Source organism: Anomalospiza imberbis, chromosome Z, assembly GCF_031753505.1.
Source record: "Anomalospiza imberbis isolate Cuckoo-Finch-1a 21T00152 chromosome Z, ASM3175350v1, whole genome shotgun sequence".
Taxonomy (NCBI): domain Eukaryota; kingdom Metazoa; phylum Chordata; class Aves; order Passeriformes; family Viduidae; genus Anomalospiza; species Anomalospiza imberbis.
In genome coordinates, this window is record NC_089721.1 from 20,347,946 (window position 1) to 20,365,619 (window position 17,674).

A 17,674-nucleotide genomic window follows, 5' to 3' on the forward strand; every position below is an offset into this window, starting at 1 on the left:
TTTATTTTGGAATAATTCCTCCTTTTGAATCCAGAGGTAAAACTTTCTGAAAGTTTGGACCTTTTATAGTAGGTCTGTTTCATGTAGGGCCATGAAAATGATTGGAGGGCTAAGGTACCTCTTCCATGAAGTCAGGCTGAGAGAGTTTGGGTTCTTCAGCCTGGAAAAGAGAAGACTCCACAGAAACCTTACAGCACCTTCCAGTATCTGGAGGATGCCTACAATGAAGATGGAGAGGGACTTTTTGCAAGGGTGTGTGGTGATAGGACAAGGGAGAGTGGCTTTAAACTGAAAGAGGGTAGGTTTAAACTGGATATTGGAAAGAAATTCTTTCCTGTGAGGATTGTGAGGCACTGAAACAGGTTGCCCAGAGGAGCCGGGAATGACCCATCCCAGAGTAGATCAGGCTTTGGGCAGCCTGATGTAGTGGAAAGTGCCTTTGCCTGTGGCAAAATGGTTGGAACTAATGATCTTTAAGGTCCCTTCCAGCACCAGCTGTTCTATGATTCTGTAGCTGACCTATTTGGAGCACAAGGGGGAGAAAATTTACCTTCTTGCAGAGATCAAGAAAATCATTTGACTCCTGCCTCTCATGGTAGAATTGTGTACTTGTTCTTCTCCCTGAATAAAAAAATCAGGACTCAAAGTATTTCTTCTCTTGGATGTTATGTTTTTTATTAAACTTAATTTGTAGTTTTGCTTACTATGATTTGGAACAGTGAAGAAACAGACCATGGAGATATGTCTGCTTTAAATTTTCTTTTTACAAAGCCTAAATGTTTGTACCAGCATAGCTGTCCTATTTGTTTTTTATGCATGTATTTGTAGAGGTGTAACATATGTAGTGCATTTCCATTCAGGATGGGTAAAATAAATTATTTTCCAAAGCATTATGATTACCCTTTGTGTCATCTAAAGGAGTTTCAGTAAACAAACTGGAATTGTCTCTCATGATTCAGCACAAGTGTAGGATAGATAACTGGTTGATCGTCCTTCAGAACAGGTTAGGGTGACTTAGCTCAGTAGAGGAGCACATGATGTGGGGGATGGTGATGGTAAACACTGTTTAGTTTGATGAGCAGTAGTATTTCCACAGCAGCAGCCTGGTAGCTGTTGGGATTTTATTTATAAACATTGTTGTGAAGGCAAGAAGCAAGTAAAATGCGAAGGAATACGTAGTGAATACTTTTTATATATCTATGTGGGAATGCTGTGGATAGTTGCTCTGAAAAACGGGTGAAGCTAGATGTCTTGGTTTGATGGGTGTCAGCTAAGGAAGGCAGGAGCCTCCCCTGAAATGTAAACCCCCTCCCTCCGAATTATTATAATTTTTGAAATTAAGAGACTCTCAGGCAAAGATATGGGAATAGAAATAACAGTTCTTTACTAGGAAAATTAAAAATACAAATGCAATAGTACAACCAAAAAAGCCCTACAGAGTCAGAATGTGACCTGACACCCTGTTGGTCAGGGTGTTGGTAGCAGTCTGATTAAATGTTGGCTGCAGTAGTCCTGGAGTGACAACTGTGGTTCTGTTGAAGCAGTGACCCTGTAGGAGGGTGGAATTTTCCTCTGAAGGACCTGTGGTGGTGTAGATGGGCCTGGTCTTCCTCTGGGAACCCAGTGGAGAAGACAGCTGCTCCTCTTGGAATCCAGTGGGAAAAGGCTGACTTTGGTCTTCCATATCTCTGATTATATCCAGGTAGGAATGTTTGGCTCCTCTGGGCATCCCATCTCCCAATGGATGATAAAATTTTATCAGTCATGCAGTGAGGCTTAACGGTCCATTAACAGAAGATCTCTCTGGAGGGAGGATTGGTTGTGGGGGAGATAAAGAAAACTGCCCAATTAACAGAGGATAACTTCCCCACCTCTAACAGATGGGAAATAGAATAACCCCAGACCGTATCTTACAACACAGGAGACTGGATAGGTGGTGGTAGAAGCTAACTTTATTGACTGAGGAGTCTCCCTTTTGATTTTGAATGAGAAAATAGTTTAAAAAACAAGAGAAATAAACTGCTTATATCATCACAGGAAAAGGGGCAAAATAGGAGTACTTAAACCAGCAATACAGTTAAGCAGTGTTCTAGAAATTATTTTTGTAGTAAGTATAAGTTTGGGGGGGTTAAGGTTTTGTTTTGGGTGTTTGGGGCTGGGGATGGATGTGACTACAGGGATTCAAAGGATGAAGAAGCAAGGAGAGTTGTGGGTCAGAGTAATGGACAGGATACCGGTGATTTTCAGAAGTAAGCAAAGCATATGATAAAAACATTGTTGCTGATGGTTGAGCTTATGTTTGGTTTTATATGCATTGAATGTAAGTTGACAATTCCCAGCTGTGCTTATCATCTCGATGATAACCCTCTTTGAGATGGAAGCATGTCAGGGACACTAGTATTAGAAAGGCAGGGGAAGCAACTTGTGGTATGGAAAAATAATACGTTGAAACAGAAGAAACAACGGGAGAGTGGAGAGGAGTGGGCTGACCAACAGCAGAAGAAATCACAGTGGTAAGATAAGGAAGCAAGAGAGGTGACTCTTCAGGGGCTCTCATGATTATTGAGAACTTTGTCACTGGAAGGATCACCTGTAGACCTGTTCTAGGTCTCTGAGAAGTCTTGGGCTGATAGGAGATATCAGCAATCCAACCCAGCTTTTCTTTTCCCTTTTTTGTATTTTGGTATTTCTCTTTTCCTTATTTTCCTTTTTAGTTCCATACCTCTGAAACAGAGTCAAATTTTTACTTGGGGTCAATACTCCTTATTTTCAAGCATGTGAACTGTAGTTTTCTTCACATGTGTTTAAAGCAAACAGTAACCGTAGGAGAAAAAGATTTGGTATCTCTAGGGTGCGATTATCGAGGCATGTTTACATCTAGCAAGATTTAAGTTTTAGGCTCATTAGTCTTAGACTAGTGAGTAGGTGTTAGATAAATTGGTTAAGCTCTCTTTCTGAGCATTTGCTATGACAGATTTAGATGCCGATCTGCTATTCTAATCAAAGTGTTTGTTTCTTTTGAAATGAGGTGCTAATAACACTACTGCTAACTAACTGCTAATGCTCATTCTGGTCTCTGTTTTTATGTGCCATACTCTTAATGTTTATTCTCAGCACACTCTCTTGTGAGAGAAAATATTAACTTCATGTGCGTTATATTTTGGATTTCTGTAATTTTATGGGAAAGCTGGACTATGTGCATTGTCATAGAGCACATACATTAATACTGCTGAGTGATTTTGTCCCTCATTTTAAATCTAAGTTCTAAACCCTTAATGATATTAAAATGAAAGCTGGTATCTAGAATGAAATAAGTCCATTAATCTCGCTATTGATCTTCAGAACTGAGGGGTTTTTTCCATACTAGAAAATATTCTAGTTCTTTTTCAACTGTTAACAGAGCTGACTGGCATGTTAGGAATCAACCTGTTGAAAAGGGTTGATTTTACTGTATTTTTTAGTTACTGTGTCTTGCTGCTAGACAGAATATTGCATAGAGGTGTCATCTAAAGCAGTTTTTCTCCTAGAAATTAGAATCCAGTAATCTGCACATAAACAGGTGACTTCTTTATTGCTAGGAAAACTTTAAATACAGGCTTAATCGATTTGCCCAGATCTTGTACTAGCTTATTGAAGATCTGGAAGATCCAGAAAATTTATATTAAACAGATGTTAGGTTGTTTTTAAAGCTCAGAACTGAGAATGGACCAGTGTCTAGAAGCCAGACACCCCTAAGAACCTCCATTGTTTGGCTGTCAGATTTATTAATGCATATCACTTATTACTGGAAGGCCTTTTGAACTGGTATGGGCAACTACAGCAAAAAGATTTTGGAAGGTGTATGGATATAATACTCAAATTCATTTTAGGGCTTACATTTTGGTAGTGTATATGATCAGTATATGATCCTTCAGACTACACACAAACAGCCATTTCTACATGTGATGCTGTGTTGGTTTAAATTAAACTTAATTAAAAAAGGGTAAGAACTGAGACAAAACAACCCTCACTGCAATCTCATTATTGAAGGGAATATAATAAACTCATATGCTGCTCCTTTCCAGAGACTGCCGTCCACACATGATTTTTAAGTAACTATTATGGGTTTGTTTTTTTCAGATGGAGAAGGTATGTCCGCATTGGTTACTTCAAGTTATATCAGCAGAGGGATTTTTTAGACAGGAAGAACTAGGGCTATTTTCCAGTCAATTAAATTCAGCATATTAATTTCCTTAAAATATATTGTGAGCTGGAGATTAATTACCTTGCAGCTCTGCAATTTCAAATAACAAAAATTTTTTATTACCTTCATAAGCTGTTTGCCTTTTAGTCCAGGTATGGTCCCCAGTTTGTTTTGTGTGTTAGAGGAGGATTGTTACCCTGTTACATAGCAAAAATCCAGGAGGATTCTATAGCTTCTTTTCATCTGTGAAACAAATCACCTTAACAGTATTTGCAGAATATAAATTAACTGCAACAAAGAGGTTGGGCAGTTTTAAATTGTATGATAAAAAGTGACAATTGTGCTCCATCATTGGTTCTCAGGCAGGTAGAGAGATCTGACAGCGAGACAAGGCTTAGTGTTTAGAAATTCCATGAGATTAGGCAGTAGCTCAAACCATGAGATTAGGCAGTAGCATTAGTCTTTTTGAGAGTAATGTGATAATGTCACAGAGTTACAGATCATACCTCGGTGACAGATGGTGCACGCCTGTGTGAAGTGTAGTAGAGTAAAAATACTTACTGGTTTGATGTTTTGTATGTTTAGTCATAATCTGTAGCTGTTGTAGTTAGTTAAAAATTTAATATCAATTCCAACAGGAAACACCAGCTTCCAGGAAGACACCTGTTCAATTGCCCAGAGCTTACAAATAACTTTTGATACTGGACATTTGCCTTCAGGGTATATCCCTGCTTCAGATCAGTGTGTTTTTAAAAATTCATATCTCTGATTCTTCATTGTTGCTGCTCAACTATATAGTTTCTGTTTTCAATATAGAAATGTATTATTCCTCCTGGTGTGTTTGTTACTGTTTATAGACAACACTGACTTTCAAGTTGGCATGTGCAATAATTGACAATTTAAGCTGCAATAAGTATCTGATGGTTCTTTTTTTTATTTAAACCCACTCAGACAAGCAATAACACACAAATATTTTTGTTTCACTTCACATGTTAAGAGCACAGCTGAAGTTAATTTCCTTCGTGGCTATGAATATTTAGCAATTTTTCAAGCATGTTGTCAGATTGCTGATTGTATTTGTAATCAAACTGGCCAGTGATGTCTCCTAATTCAATTTTGTAAAGCAGTGAGGAACAAAATAAATGCAGAAGGAAGTAAAAGGTTCATAATAGTAATTGTTAATTGGAAAGTTATGCCTCTACACATGTTGAGGGGAAATGACATCTAAAAATAGCTTTAAGTGTTGCTTGACTAACACTGCTCACCTCTGCCCTGAAAGGAAAGAGAACTTGGGAATTTACATACCTTAACAATGACTTGGCTGGTAGTGTGAGAGCTATAATTAAGTATACAATTATATACAACAGCAACTGTTTGCTATTAGTTTCTTCTATTTATGAGACAATTTAAATATGAAATCTCCATTATGATATAAAATTATGTTTCTGAATAAAGTGAGATGTAAAAGATTAATCCAATTCCTAATACCAATTTCATAACATATTAAGACAACTTAGATCTTATTACTTCTAAGAATTCAGTATTTTATGCATAATTTGATAATTTCTAGTATAAAGCCTCAGATGTTTAACAGTACAAACTGTGTTGTAGTGTCTCCTGGACCAATCAGTAGCCATAAAAGGCCACAGACACAAGAGGAATTCAAACATTGGATGCCACAAACATTCTCAGAATTGTTAAAATTTGTAGTCTGAATTCTGTCATGACCATCTGTATTTTGTTGGTTTGAAACAGCTCTAGGGTTTGGTTTTGTGCATAAGCTATGTCATAACTGGCAGAGTATCTGCCTGATGCAGGAGGTGTATCAAATGTCTATCTGACTGCCTAGGTTTTAAATGGAGATAAATATACCATCTTTATTGGTTACTATTGGGGTGTAAGCAATAGGTAGTTCATCTGCAGTGCAGGAAACCTATACTCAAAATGTTGTCCAAAAGGACTTGAACCTTAGGTCAGTTGTCTTTCAGGACAAGAATACACTGTCTGTGACAATCTTGGGTTCATTCAGATGGAGGACTTATCCTAGGATTTATTTGATTAAGTTTCACATGTTTTTGGAGAATTGAGTATACAGTTTTTTATTCCTTGCGCTTTCTCTTATGCTTGCACATGCTTGCTTTAATATCTAAATCACTTATTTTTTCCTCATATTAAGTAGTTCATGTGTTATCTGTTAGTGACTTAGCATCTACTTAAAGCATTATTTAGAGAAGTGTTTGCACAGAGAAGTGTGGGTGTTGGCTGCCACCAGCATTTTATACATGCCCATGGTCTCTATAAGATTTGGTGCCATATTTCTGAAGTACTGCACAAATGAAATTAGATATGTCTTCCCAAAAGTATTTCAATATCTAATAAAAGATATGAGGTTGATGAAGTAGGGGAGGAAAAAGGGTTTATCTGATGAATGGCAGCAGGCAAAAAGAAATTAGGATCATGATAATAGCATAATACAAGTGAGCCACCTACTTAATTTTGATCAAGTATGTCTTTTCCAGAAACAGTTGTGTACATTCTGGTGTTTAGTGTGTATATATGACTGAGTTTTGTGGTTTTAGGTACAATTATTACTACAGATACAATTAGTATATTGTTTTATGTATTCTTACTCTCTTAGTCACTTGTTTTCCAAATTTTCCACGTTCTTCATCTTTCCCCTCATCAGTCTCTCTTGTTCTGCAGTGAAAAAAGGCTGAGTTCTGACCACATTTGCTATGGCTAACAGCAATAGGACTGAAAAAGCTTTGACCTTTTGTCTAGGATACATGTGCTGATGGGAAACTAAAGAATGAAGGGGTGCAGGATGAAAAGGAACATGGCCACATAGGTGCATAGGGTGAGGGCACCAGATCTGAATAGTTTTCTCTTGGATTTGCAGTCTCTCTTGTTATACTGAGTGCTTGCGTCATGTTGTTTGTGGTGCTAATTGGCCTTCTGATGTCACATAGATATGTTCAGTTATCTCAAAAGTTAATGTCAGTTTAGTAGTAGCAATGGAAATCTTTGGAATGGCTGAAGCTTGCGTGAAAATTGTAGCTTGAAAAAAATTCTTCTTTTTAATTCCTATATTAAATCAAACTGGATTCTTTATGTTGCCACTAACAACAGAGCTTCTTCAGGGTTAACTAGACCTCAGTGTGTAGCTTGGCACAGCTGCTCACTTTTAGTCACTGAGCTAGTACAACTGTCACTTTTAGAAAAATGGTTTGGTAAAGAATTGTGACACTGCACAGGGTACAGATTGTTGCTGTTCTGAAATATGTTGGTTTTGTTCCTAAGAATGATCTGTGAGGCCAAGATAAATGGTCTACAAAACCACCTCCAGTAGTTTTCTACTGTGCATGGAGTTTTTGTTTTGGTTTAGGATTTTTTTTTTGTTGTGGTCTTTGTTTGTTTGTTTTTGTTAGTTTTTTATTAAGTTCAGTTATTGCTATGTTGTATACTTCAAAGAAAAGACTCAAGTTGTTATGAAGAGATCACTAAACTTGTTTGTGTTAAAACAGGTGTATATTAAATGAGTACAGTGTTTAAGGATGCTGTGAATAGTAATGTTTTAAAGCCCTCCTAAAATTCTTAATTTTTAGCATTAAGTTGGACAGTGTTGTTTCAGTTTTCTGTGCTTTCATTTCTGTCTTGGTTTCTGGTTACTTGAGCTAATGTAATGGCATCAAGTAACAGAAACAGTAGACATTAGTAATGCCTTAAGCAGAATGATTAGAAACAGCATACAGTAACAGTTTAATCCCCCTCACATTTACCATTCTGGAAAGCAACTTCTGTTTATAGATTTTAATAAATTGTAAGTCTGTGAAAACCAACCCTACTTTCTAGTAAAGCAAAATATATTGATATTAGTGGTCTTGGTTCTGCAAAGAGATTTGCCTTGTACCTTTTTTTTTTTAATGTGAGCTGGAACATTTTATATTATGCATTCATGTATGATTAAATCAATATGTGTTTATTCAGTTACTTTAGTAAGAACTTGGAAAATGACTAGCTAAGATTGTAATTACATTGACTAGACAATTTTGCTAGAGTGGAGGCACAGAAACATGTACTGCCATGGTTAACAAAAACCACCAAGTCTCAGCTTTCTCCCCTGGAAATGTTTCCAAGTAATCCAATGATATCCTTCCTTTTTTACAAACTCACACACCTTAATTCAAAAGTAGAGTTTGACTTCGTACCATCTGATGTTGGTTTGCTCTGATGTGGTAGGCTGGGTGTTAGGTTGGACCAAATGATCTGGAGAGATGCCTAAGAACCTCCCTCATTCTGCAGCTTTCAGTGCTTGGGAAAGAAAGTAAAATAGTGCTGTATCTTACTGCTCCTCTGGAGAATATGGGGTTTAAAGGCAATTAAAAGTCACAATGTGATTCTTCCCTGCAACAGCTATACCTTCTGAGGGTGTTGTGGATCTAACTGTTTATGTTTAATAGCAACATGGTATTTTGTTCTTGGCATTATTGAATAACTTTTCACAGCATATGAGCTGAGGCTTATGCTTTGGGAAGCAGGCATCTTGATTTGTAAATGATTTCTTGTAGTTTGAGATCCAAAACTCCTCCAATCTGGTGCATATGCATTATAGCAGTTTTTCACTGGTGAGATCAAATGCAGACATACTGGTCAGTTCTGCACCAACTGCACTGTTATAGAAGGGAGTTTTGAACACCAGACAATTTTCCTAGGTCTAGGTATGTTTGTTTTATTGCAAAACCACAATTTGCACTCAGAACACTTAGACAAGGTTTTTGTAGCTATATCCACAGAGGTGGAAATGCTGCCTTTAAAAAAATTGAGGTCACAGGGGCAGTCTTCATTTATGACTTGGAGACCCTTTTTTGACCAGCTTTCTGAAGGGAAAGTAGTCAGCCACAAAATCCAGCAGCTGTGTTTCCTTAACTGTATTGTGCAAAAGTGCTGTTGTGATATGGAAAATAACAAAATTTTACTTTATTGCATTCTGTGCAGTTCATTAAGTTTTAAGATAATTTAAAAGACCTCTAATAGAATGTAGATGACCTGGCAGAACAGTGAAACTCTTAATACTAAAATATAAGTCATATAAGAAGTTAGCCAGTCCAGGGACCTGTCATAGTGCTTTTTGCATTCCATATGTTGATAAGCATACCCTTAGCCCTTGGCAGAACACTTTTGAACTGCATGTCTCCTGCAGTACACCAGCAGGTTATTTTGGGGCATTCTGGAAGCAAATGTGAGCCTTTGTGCGCCTGCTTAGAATGTGCCATCAGCTGTCCTTTTCCTGCATTAAAGGATTCTAGTTGTCAGCAGCTCTGACAGCGTTGGTACTAGGAGGTAACAAATCCTCAAGTAGGTCAGTCTCATGCTGCTTGAGGTTATGTTTTGTTATTAATATCTTAGCCCTGACCACCCCAAATCAATAGAAAGATAGTTTTGCCCCCTGAAACTTGCTAGGTTTCTGTCAGTGACACAGTTCAGTGTTTCTTTGCTTTACTCTAAATGTCTGACTTTGGTTCAGATACTGAAACAACAAGAAACAGTGAGACAGGATGACAGCATCTGCTTCCAGGAAAAGCAAGATGAATTTGTTTTTGAAAGTGGTCTCTGTATCTTTTGTGTCTTCCTGGTCCTTCTCTCTTAACCTTCCTTGTTCCCCAGTCTGGGAATCTGAGATGGACTAAGCTGTCTCTGGTCTACAGGCCTTTATACTTTGTGCAAAATATGTTTAATTTCAAAAGATATACTGTCTAGAGATAAATATTTTCTCAGCTGTGTTTATCTGTTTGCTCAATCAAAATCATATGTTGTTTTGTTTGTTCAAGTTAGTTCACTGTAAGGCACACATTTCCCTCCAATATGGCAGGTTGTGAATTAGGTTGTTTCTTGTGAGTAAACACTGACAGTAAAACTCATTTATTATCACTGTGTATGAAATTATTTTGCTCATCTTCATGTACTCCCCTGACACTTAAAAAAAAAAATCTGGTTATGGGTATCCTTTGGCAGGCAGAGTCTTCTTCTACAGTGATACCAAGTGAATACAGTTGCTCTTTCTCAGTCTTTGGAATGCCTCCTCAAATTTCTCATCCCCATTACAAAGGGCAAAAACCCAACTGATCTCCTTGCCCTAATATTGTTCTTGGTTTACTAGACTGATTTTAGTGGTTCCGTATGGGATCCCTTTCTGCTTAATATGAGTCTCTGGTATGGATGATTTTGATCAGTCTAAACTCTTTTTAGCTAAATGTACTTTCCTGCTGAATATGAATTGATGTTTAAGGACAAGCACAGATAATCTGGATTCTGCAATACTCTCTTGGAGTTATTTAAATAACTATTTTGCTGGTTTTACCATTTTCGGTGTTTAAAATGGAGGATGGTTATGGAGAGGCAGCCTGAAATGTCTCTGAAGCAAGCAGTTTTTAAGATACTTATTTCCAACCCTTCCTAAAATGAAGAGCACATTGTGGTTTACCCACGCTCTCTTGTTCTCGCTCTCTTGCCTTTTTTTTTTGGTTTTTATTGTTGTTGTTTGTTTTTGTTTTGAGGGGGTTGGTTTGTTTGTTTTTGTTTTGTTCTTTGTTTTTGTTTCCTTAAACAGCTTATAGAAAGTAAAAACTGCTTGGGCCTCATTCATTGTACTGAAGTATAACCCTACATCCTGATCGGTTGTATGAAAGTTTGCTACATGTTCTGGGTACCTCAGTATTCTTTCCAAGTTGACCTCCAATAATAGAAATCACCTTCCTTCTGTAAGGAAGGAACCTTAAAGATCATCAAGTTCACATCCTTCTACTCTGGACACTTCCAAGGATGGGGCATTCACAGCTTCTCCGTCTTCTCTAGGGCAGTCTGTTCAAGTGCTTAATCACCTTCATGATAATGAATTTCTTGTACTGGACACAATACTCCTGGTGAGGTGTTAAAAAGGCAGAGAAGAGGGGCAGAATCACCTCCCCCGGTTGCTGTTTTGATACAGACCAGGATACAGTTGGCTTTCTAGGCTGTGAGCACACGCTGTTGTCCAGCTTTTTATCCAGGAGAGCCCTAAAGTCCTTTTTGACAGGGCTGCTCTCACTGAGTTTGCCTCCCAGTCTGTGTTCATGTCTGGGATTGCCCCGAACCAAATGCAGCACCTTGCATTTGGCCTTGTTGAACTTTGAGGTTCTCATGGATCTGCTTCTGAAGTTTGTCCAATTCCCTCTGTATGACAAAGAAGCTTTTCTAGTTGCCTTTGATGCCCCTGGCCAGATTTAATTTTACCAGTGCTTCAGTTTTCCCAACCTGATGCTTGACTGCTCAGTCAGTCTTCCACTATTTTTCTTAGGTTGTCTGTCCTTGTTTTCACCATTTGTTTGCTTGTTTTAGCATTTGGATTTTAACTGAGAAAGAGTACGAAAAGGACAGATACATAAAATAGTTCCCCCAAGTACTCTCTCCATAAAACTGAGTGCTAGAGTTTTTTTGGTTAGAGAAACTTATTGAGACTCAGTCTGATGTGATTGATATAATTTGCTAGAGTATGGTTAAATAAGATTTCATTGGTTATTTTTACCTTGAGGGTAAGTTACCTCGAATCATCTAAAGCACCTGTTACCACTTCTGCAAAACAACTAGAAAAGTGGTGAACTGAACTAGCGGAGGTGTTTGTGATGTTGCACCCTTAGGGGGAAGGGAGCACCCAAGATTTGTTGATACTCATGGGTTGAAAGGGATGAGAAGTCAGATGATCCACAAAAGCTTATGAGATTTTATTAGTAAATTACACACTTGGTTTGGAAATTGGTATGTTAGTATGTACCCTGGCCTCTTATGACCCTGGATTTTGGATAAAGGGGAAGAGAGAGAGATTAATTAAAGAGGAGGAGAAAAGAAGGAAAGAGATTACCAGTCCTGGCTGCAGCTTCAATTCAGCTGATGGCATGTCCTGGGGCCACTTCCTGGGCTTAAATCAGGGTACCTATTCCCTGCCCTGGGGATGCGTCACCCCTGGGGATGCATCACGCTTTCTATGTAAATTACTTACTACTCACAGTCCATTCTTCCAAGTCCTTGTGGAAATGGGCCAGAGAGCTTTGGGTCTTTGGTGGTCTTGTTCCCCCCATACAGTCCGTGCCTGCTTCTCCACCTCATTTCTCTGATTGTGCTGTACTGAGCTGTGCTTATCTCCAGGAGGTAGATCAAAGACCTTTATCCCAGAAAAGTGTTGTCCTACCTCCATATGGCCCCTTGTCCAGTCACATCTTGTTCTTTCTCACAGCATGTTACTGCCAACAGTCCTTGCCTTGTGCCACGGCCACTCTGCTACTGGTGTTTGAGACAAACACATTAGCCTCTTGTCTTCTAGATTTCTGCAGTTCTGGTGCATGGTTACTTTGAACTCCTCCAAATATCCCAGTTTATTTTCTTAGAGAGGTTGTTTCCTGCAAACTGCGTGGTGATGGGAGGTTTCTGCTATTGCAAACTCATAGGTGCTTACAGCTGTAGTTACAGCACATCCTGAGCTATTGTCTTTTGATCGAGGCTTAAGGTTATGTGACTCAATGTCACAGTTTCAAGTGACATTATGTAAAGATCAGTTGCACTGAGTTCATTGCTTTTGTTTGATTTTGTAACTGATGTCTCTTGAGACGTGTGTAGCTGCTAAACCTCTGTAAAGCAGCGTGACGTGAAATATCCGGGTAGTCTTATGTATTCTTCCCCTCACGCACACGCTTGCTGTATTATTGCCTCTGGATGTTTGAGATTGGATGAGTTCCTTCTGCTTGGGTTGGAAGTCTGCAAACAGTTAAAATGCTAATGACTCCCTACCACTAGATTTTATTCTTTTAGGTATTTCAACAGAGGCAGCCAAACAGGTGTCAGGAAATGATGCAAGAGTAATCCCTTTTTGTTTATTGTTTTTGTGATGATTATAGGGCTAGCTATTTCTTTGATAATTTTTCTACTGTGAATGCTTTGCCTGCAGACTCTTGACCTTAAGTCTTTATCTGTCAGAGGCACAATCACCTGACTGTTTCTTTGTCAGATCCAGCTCTGCACTGTTGTGTTCTCTGGATGAATTTTGCTTATCCTAGCAGAACTGTTCCAGACCTGCATTTCTTCTGTTTGGGAGTTTGTGTACAGTGCCTCTAAAATAGCTTTTGTAAAGATCCCAGTTTTGCAATAGGAGCAAAGTGGTGTGGGAAAGGAAAGAAGTATGCAGCCATGGTAATATGACTGACTCTTCTAAGAGCCCAGGTTTCAGAATCTGGTTTGATCATTGATGTCTTTCTTGATATTTTTAATTGTCTTGAGTGGTTCTGCTCTGCATTTCTGAGGCTGGCTAAACTAATAGATTTTTTTTTTCAGTAGGGAGCTTGAAAGACTTGTGGCTTTAATATTACTTTTAACCCTTGCTATTTGCATGTCTTGGATGCCCTTCTATTGAAAATAAATGTACAGATGTATGCAGTGTAGTGCATTGGAGTTCATTTGGTATGATGCAGAAGCTGACACTAGTGACTCCCAAATGAAGAATAAGACATGCGATATACAAAAGTTGATTGCAGTGCAATCCTGCTATGGCAGTCGTGGCTTCTGTGGAAGTTCATTGTCCTGTATATTACTCTAAAACAAAGAACTTGCTTTTCTCCTGGAAAAAATTGATTTTAAAATAACTTTCAGGATCTATTTATTTATTTTATGGCGGCCTAATTCTGCTTTTATTGGAAAGAAATGAAATACAGTTCCATTTTTAGGCAAATCTGAATGAAGCTACTACCTGTGATCCTCACAACTTAAATTCTTTTCTAGATACTGAGAATTTGACAGATTATACTCTGCTTGACTTAGCTTCTTAACTGCTCTACATAACTTTGTGTTCCATTAGAAGATCTGGCTGACTACAGTTGACATTTAATCCCTCTGAAGATATGTTCTGCCTTTGTTGGAGGCAAAATTAATCCTCCCCATCACTCCAGCTAACTAATTTTGTGTTTGTTCAGTCAAAAACACTGGATGCTTTCATTTGTTTTTAATTGTTCTACATCAGTGAAGTTAGCATCAGAGATCTGTTATGCCTTATGTTGCAACTTTCTAAAAAATTCCTAAAATTAACAATGAAAAAATGTAAAAATGTACTGTTTTCATCTTTGGTTAGTATTTGATGTATTTTTTCTTGGAATTCTTCAGAACTGTGTGTGAGAGAAATTTGTGTGATACTTAATATTTTAATGTAATAACTATAAAAGGAGTAAAAATGAAACAACTTTGTAGACAGAGAGCTTTAAAATAAAAACAGGGTAAAAAGCAATGTTTTGTAAACAAAAGAATGATCTCCTTTAAAAGAATATGTGCAATCTTGGAAGTCTTTCATGTACACTGAAATATTCAAGCAGTTGGTCATACACATGTAAAGCTTTTCTTTTAACAAAACCTAAACTATAAAACCCCCCAAAAAATCTAATACAATACAATAAAATACTAGTTTGCTCTTATCTAGTAGTGATAGGATTTACTAAAATTTGTCCCTTTGTCTTAAACAGAATGTTGACTTTGAAAGCTCGGGGAAGAAGCAGCAGAGAGAAGAAAGTAACACAGTGGTAAGTACATTATTTTGCTTTCCTCTGGACCAACTGCCTAATGTGTTAAATTAGAAATCCTCTTGTTTATTCATATTTTGTTATAATTGCCTTCAAAGCATTTGAATTTTATTCTGCATCACATCTCATGTTACACTTAAGTCTGGTTTTTTTAGCTCTGAATATCTATTGAAGACCCAAGTAAATTGTATATAAATTATTTACATGTGTTTGTGTGCTTATATAGAAAGGGAAATATATGAAAAAGTAAAATAATTATGTTTTAAAGCTCAGAGTCCATTAAGTGTTTTGGCTTAAGAACTTTAGAATACTGAGTTTTGTATTTTTTTTCAGGTCTTTAAAATTATAAGCATATTTTTATTGAAAACTTGGATAAAAGGTATTTGAAAAAATGCTAGAAATTTTTGTTGAGCCTCCTACTGTCCTTTTTGGTTTGCTGCATTAAAGAGTAGACATACAGTACATCATATACTTTGTCTCTTACTGGTGTGTTGACATTTTTTAGCTAGAGAGCATATATAAAAATGTGAAAAGTGTTAACAAGACAAAGTTTGATTTGCTTTCAAAGCTCTATGGAAAATGTTCAGAATCAGCTTTTTTCTTTATTAAATGATGCTAATGCAGATGGCACTAACTGGCGTTTGTCTCATAGTGTAAGGGTTTGTAGAGGCAAGTATTTTCCATGAATAAAAAGAGTACCCAGTAGAATATTTAGTCGTTGGAAGGTCTGTATGAATTCCCATAGAGGATTTGTTACTGCCAAGTCCCCCTCCTGCCCCAGGAAAAAAACCCCAACATAATATGACAGCAGCTTCCATCTGCTCTGATTTTATTAATAGGGCTGCTCAGATTGTGGAAATGCTAATAAATATTGATTCCTCAATTACTTTGATTTTGAGACTATAAAATACTGGTTCAAAGGATACAAAATCTTGTGCATATTTTATCTGGCATTTCTATAAGCAGCAATGCTTAAGTAGAGAGAAGCATGTGCACATGTTTTTGTTTTCTAACCTTTTGTGTAGCCTACAATGCTGTAATCTTTGTGTGCTTTGGCATTCTCCACTGAACTAATAATCCGTGCTGTTGCTGCACTGCCTCAGCTGTGCTTGCTGCACCATAAGGTTTGTTGCTTCTTTTGGGCAAATGACTAGCACTGTCTCTTGCCTTCACTTCCACTGTGCTCATTCATCTCTTTTGACTGTGGTGGTATAACTAGAGGAATTAAGACAGTATCTCTTCCTTTCTGCTGGAATAGATGTTAACTGTACGTGATAAAATATCTTCTCATACAGTAGTAATACCTCAAAAACTAAACCCGAATCATAAGCTGTTCATTATGGTTTTTTACCTCTGCCAGAAGCTTGCCATCTTTTAGTCTGGTTGCTTTGTGTGTTTAATGTTCATTGTTTTTTTTGTATAGAAAGTCAGGAACTTGTTTCCATGGATCTTTTTCACAGTAGCAGTGGAAGAAAGTGGAGGTTATTTGACATAGAAATTAGTGGATTCAGAAGGCAAAGCAGTTCTGAAGTAGCTTAGTTCCAGTTAGCTGTACCAAATAGCTGTGATTACTAGGTATATAGTAGCTGTGATTATTTCCACTGCATATTTAAAAAAACAGATGTGGCTAGTGGGGAATGGAGTGCACTTCATTGTCCTGTTGGGATAAATATTTCATATTTCTGGCTATGTATTGTCTTAAAATGAGAAAAATTAAATCAAAACTGTGTCAGTTCGTTAACGTAAAGGAATTTTTTAGCCATCTGAAAACATCAGAGTTGAAATACTGAAATATCAATGTCATGGCTTTTAAAGAAGTTTGGGTTGTTGCATATTCCATGAAGATTTGTGGGACTCCTGCAGTTTCCTTCCGACTTCAGTTTGCTGTTGTAAAAATCACTGCATTTATATGGTGTTTTTTTTTTCTTTTTAATCTAAGGAAGAGAATTGGATGAGATTCAAATGCAGTAGTTTTAAAAAAATCAATTTATTCCTCCCTCTTAAGGCTTTCTTAGTAACACAACAAATACACACCCAAAGAATATGCAATCAAGTGAAACATCAGAAATGAAGCTCAGATCTAATGCTAATCTCAGCAGTTGTTGTTAATGGTATCCAATTAGAAACCATTCTTAGAGGAAGTGTTACACTGGCACTTACTTGGATAGATTTACTGTCCAGATGGAAGTTATTTTCTAGGGCTGTCACAGAAAAAGAGCAAAAGAAAATGTGTGAGAACATACTTGCAGCTTCTGGGCTGCAATTGTGTTATGACAGTGTGTGTGTGTTGCTATGTATTGTTAAGTAGTGTTATTATGAAAAGTCAATATAAATACTTAAAAAAAAGTAGCAAGTACAGTTGCTTGGGTATCTGAATATTTTAAAAATTAATATTTTCCAGTAAACTTAATCTGTAATTTTTCTCTCTCCCTTTTTTTGTAAGGATATTGCTATGAAAGATCTTGCCTTAAAAACACAGAATCACAGAAGAGTTACAGTTACAAGGAACCCCTGGAGATCACCTCATCCAAGGCAGGGTCACCTAGAGCAGGTTACAAAGGAACATGTCTATCTGGGTTTTGAATGTCTTCAGAGAGGGAAACTTCATGACCTCTATGGGCAGCCTGTTCTAGTGCTCTGCCACCCTCAACATAAAGAAATTTTCCTCATCTTGAGGTGAAAGTTCTTGTGTTTTAGTTTATTGCCATTACTTCTTGTCCAGTATCTGGGCACCACTGAAAAGAGTCTGGCACCATCCTCTTGGCACCCACCTTTCAGCTATTTATATGCACTGATGAGATCCCCTCTCAGTCTTCTCTTCTCTAGACTAAACAGGCCCAGCTCTCTCAGTCTCTCCTCATAAGAGAGATGCTCCAGAACTCTCATCATCTCTGTGACCCTT

General features: G+C 37.5%; 1 protein-coding gene across 8 annotated transcripts in view; it reads left to right on the plus strand.

Annotated features, from left to right (window-relative positions):
- ERBIN (erbb2 interacting protein) overlaps positions 1 to 17,674 on the plus strand; it is a 118,007-nt gene that overhangs the window by 25,995 nt on the left and 74,338 nt on the right. For 7 of the 8 annotated variants that reach the window (XM_068176962.1, XM_068176969.1, XM_068176967.1 and 4 more), the window contains one exon: positions 14,716 to 14,772. The exons of the other annotated variant lie outside the window; for it this stretch is intronic. The gene's annotated coding sequence lies outside the window, so the exon portion shown is untranslated. The remainder of the gene's footprint in view (positions 1 to 14,715; positions 14,773 to 17,674) is intronic. 8 annotated transcript variants of the gene reach the window in all.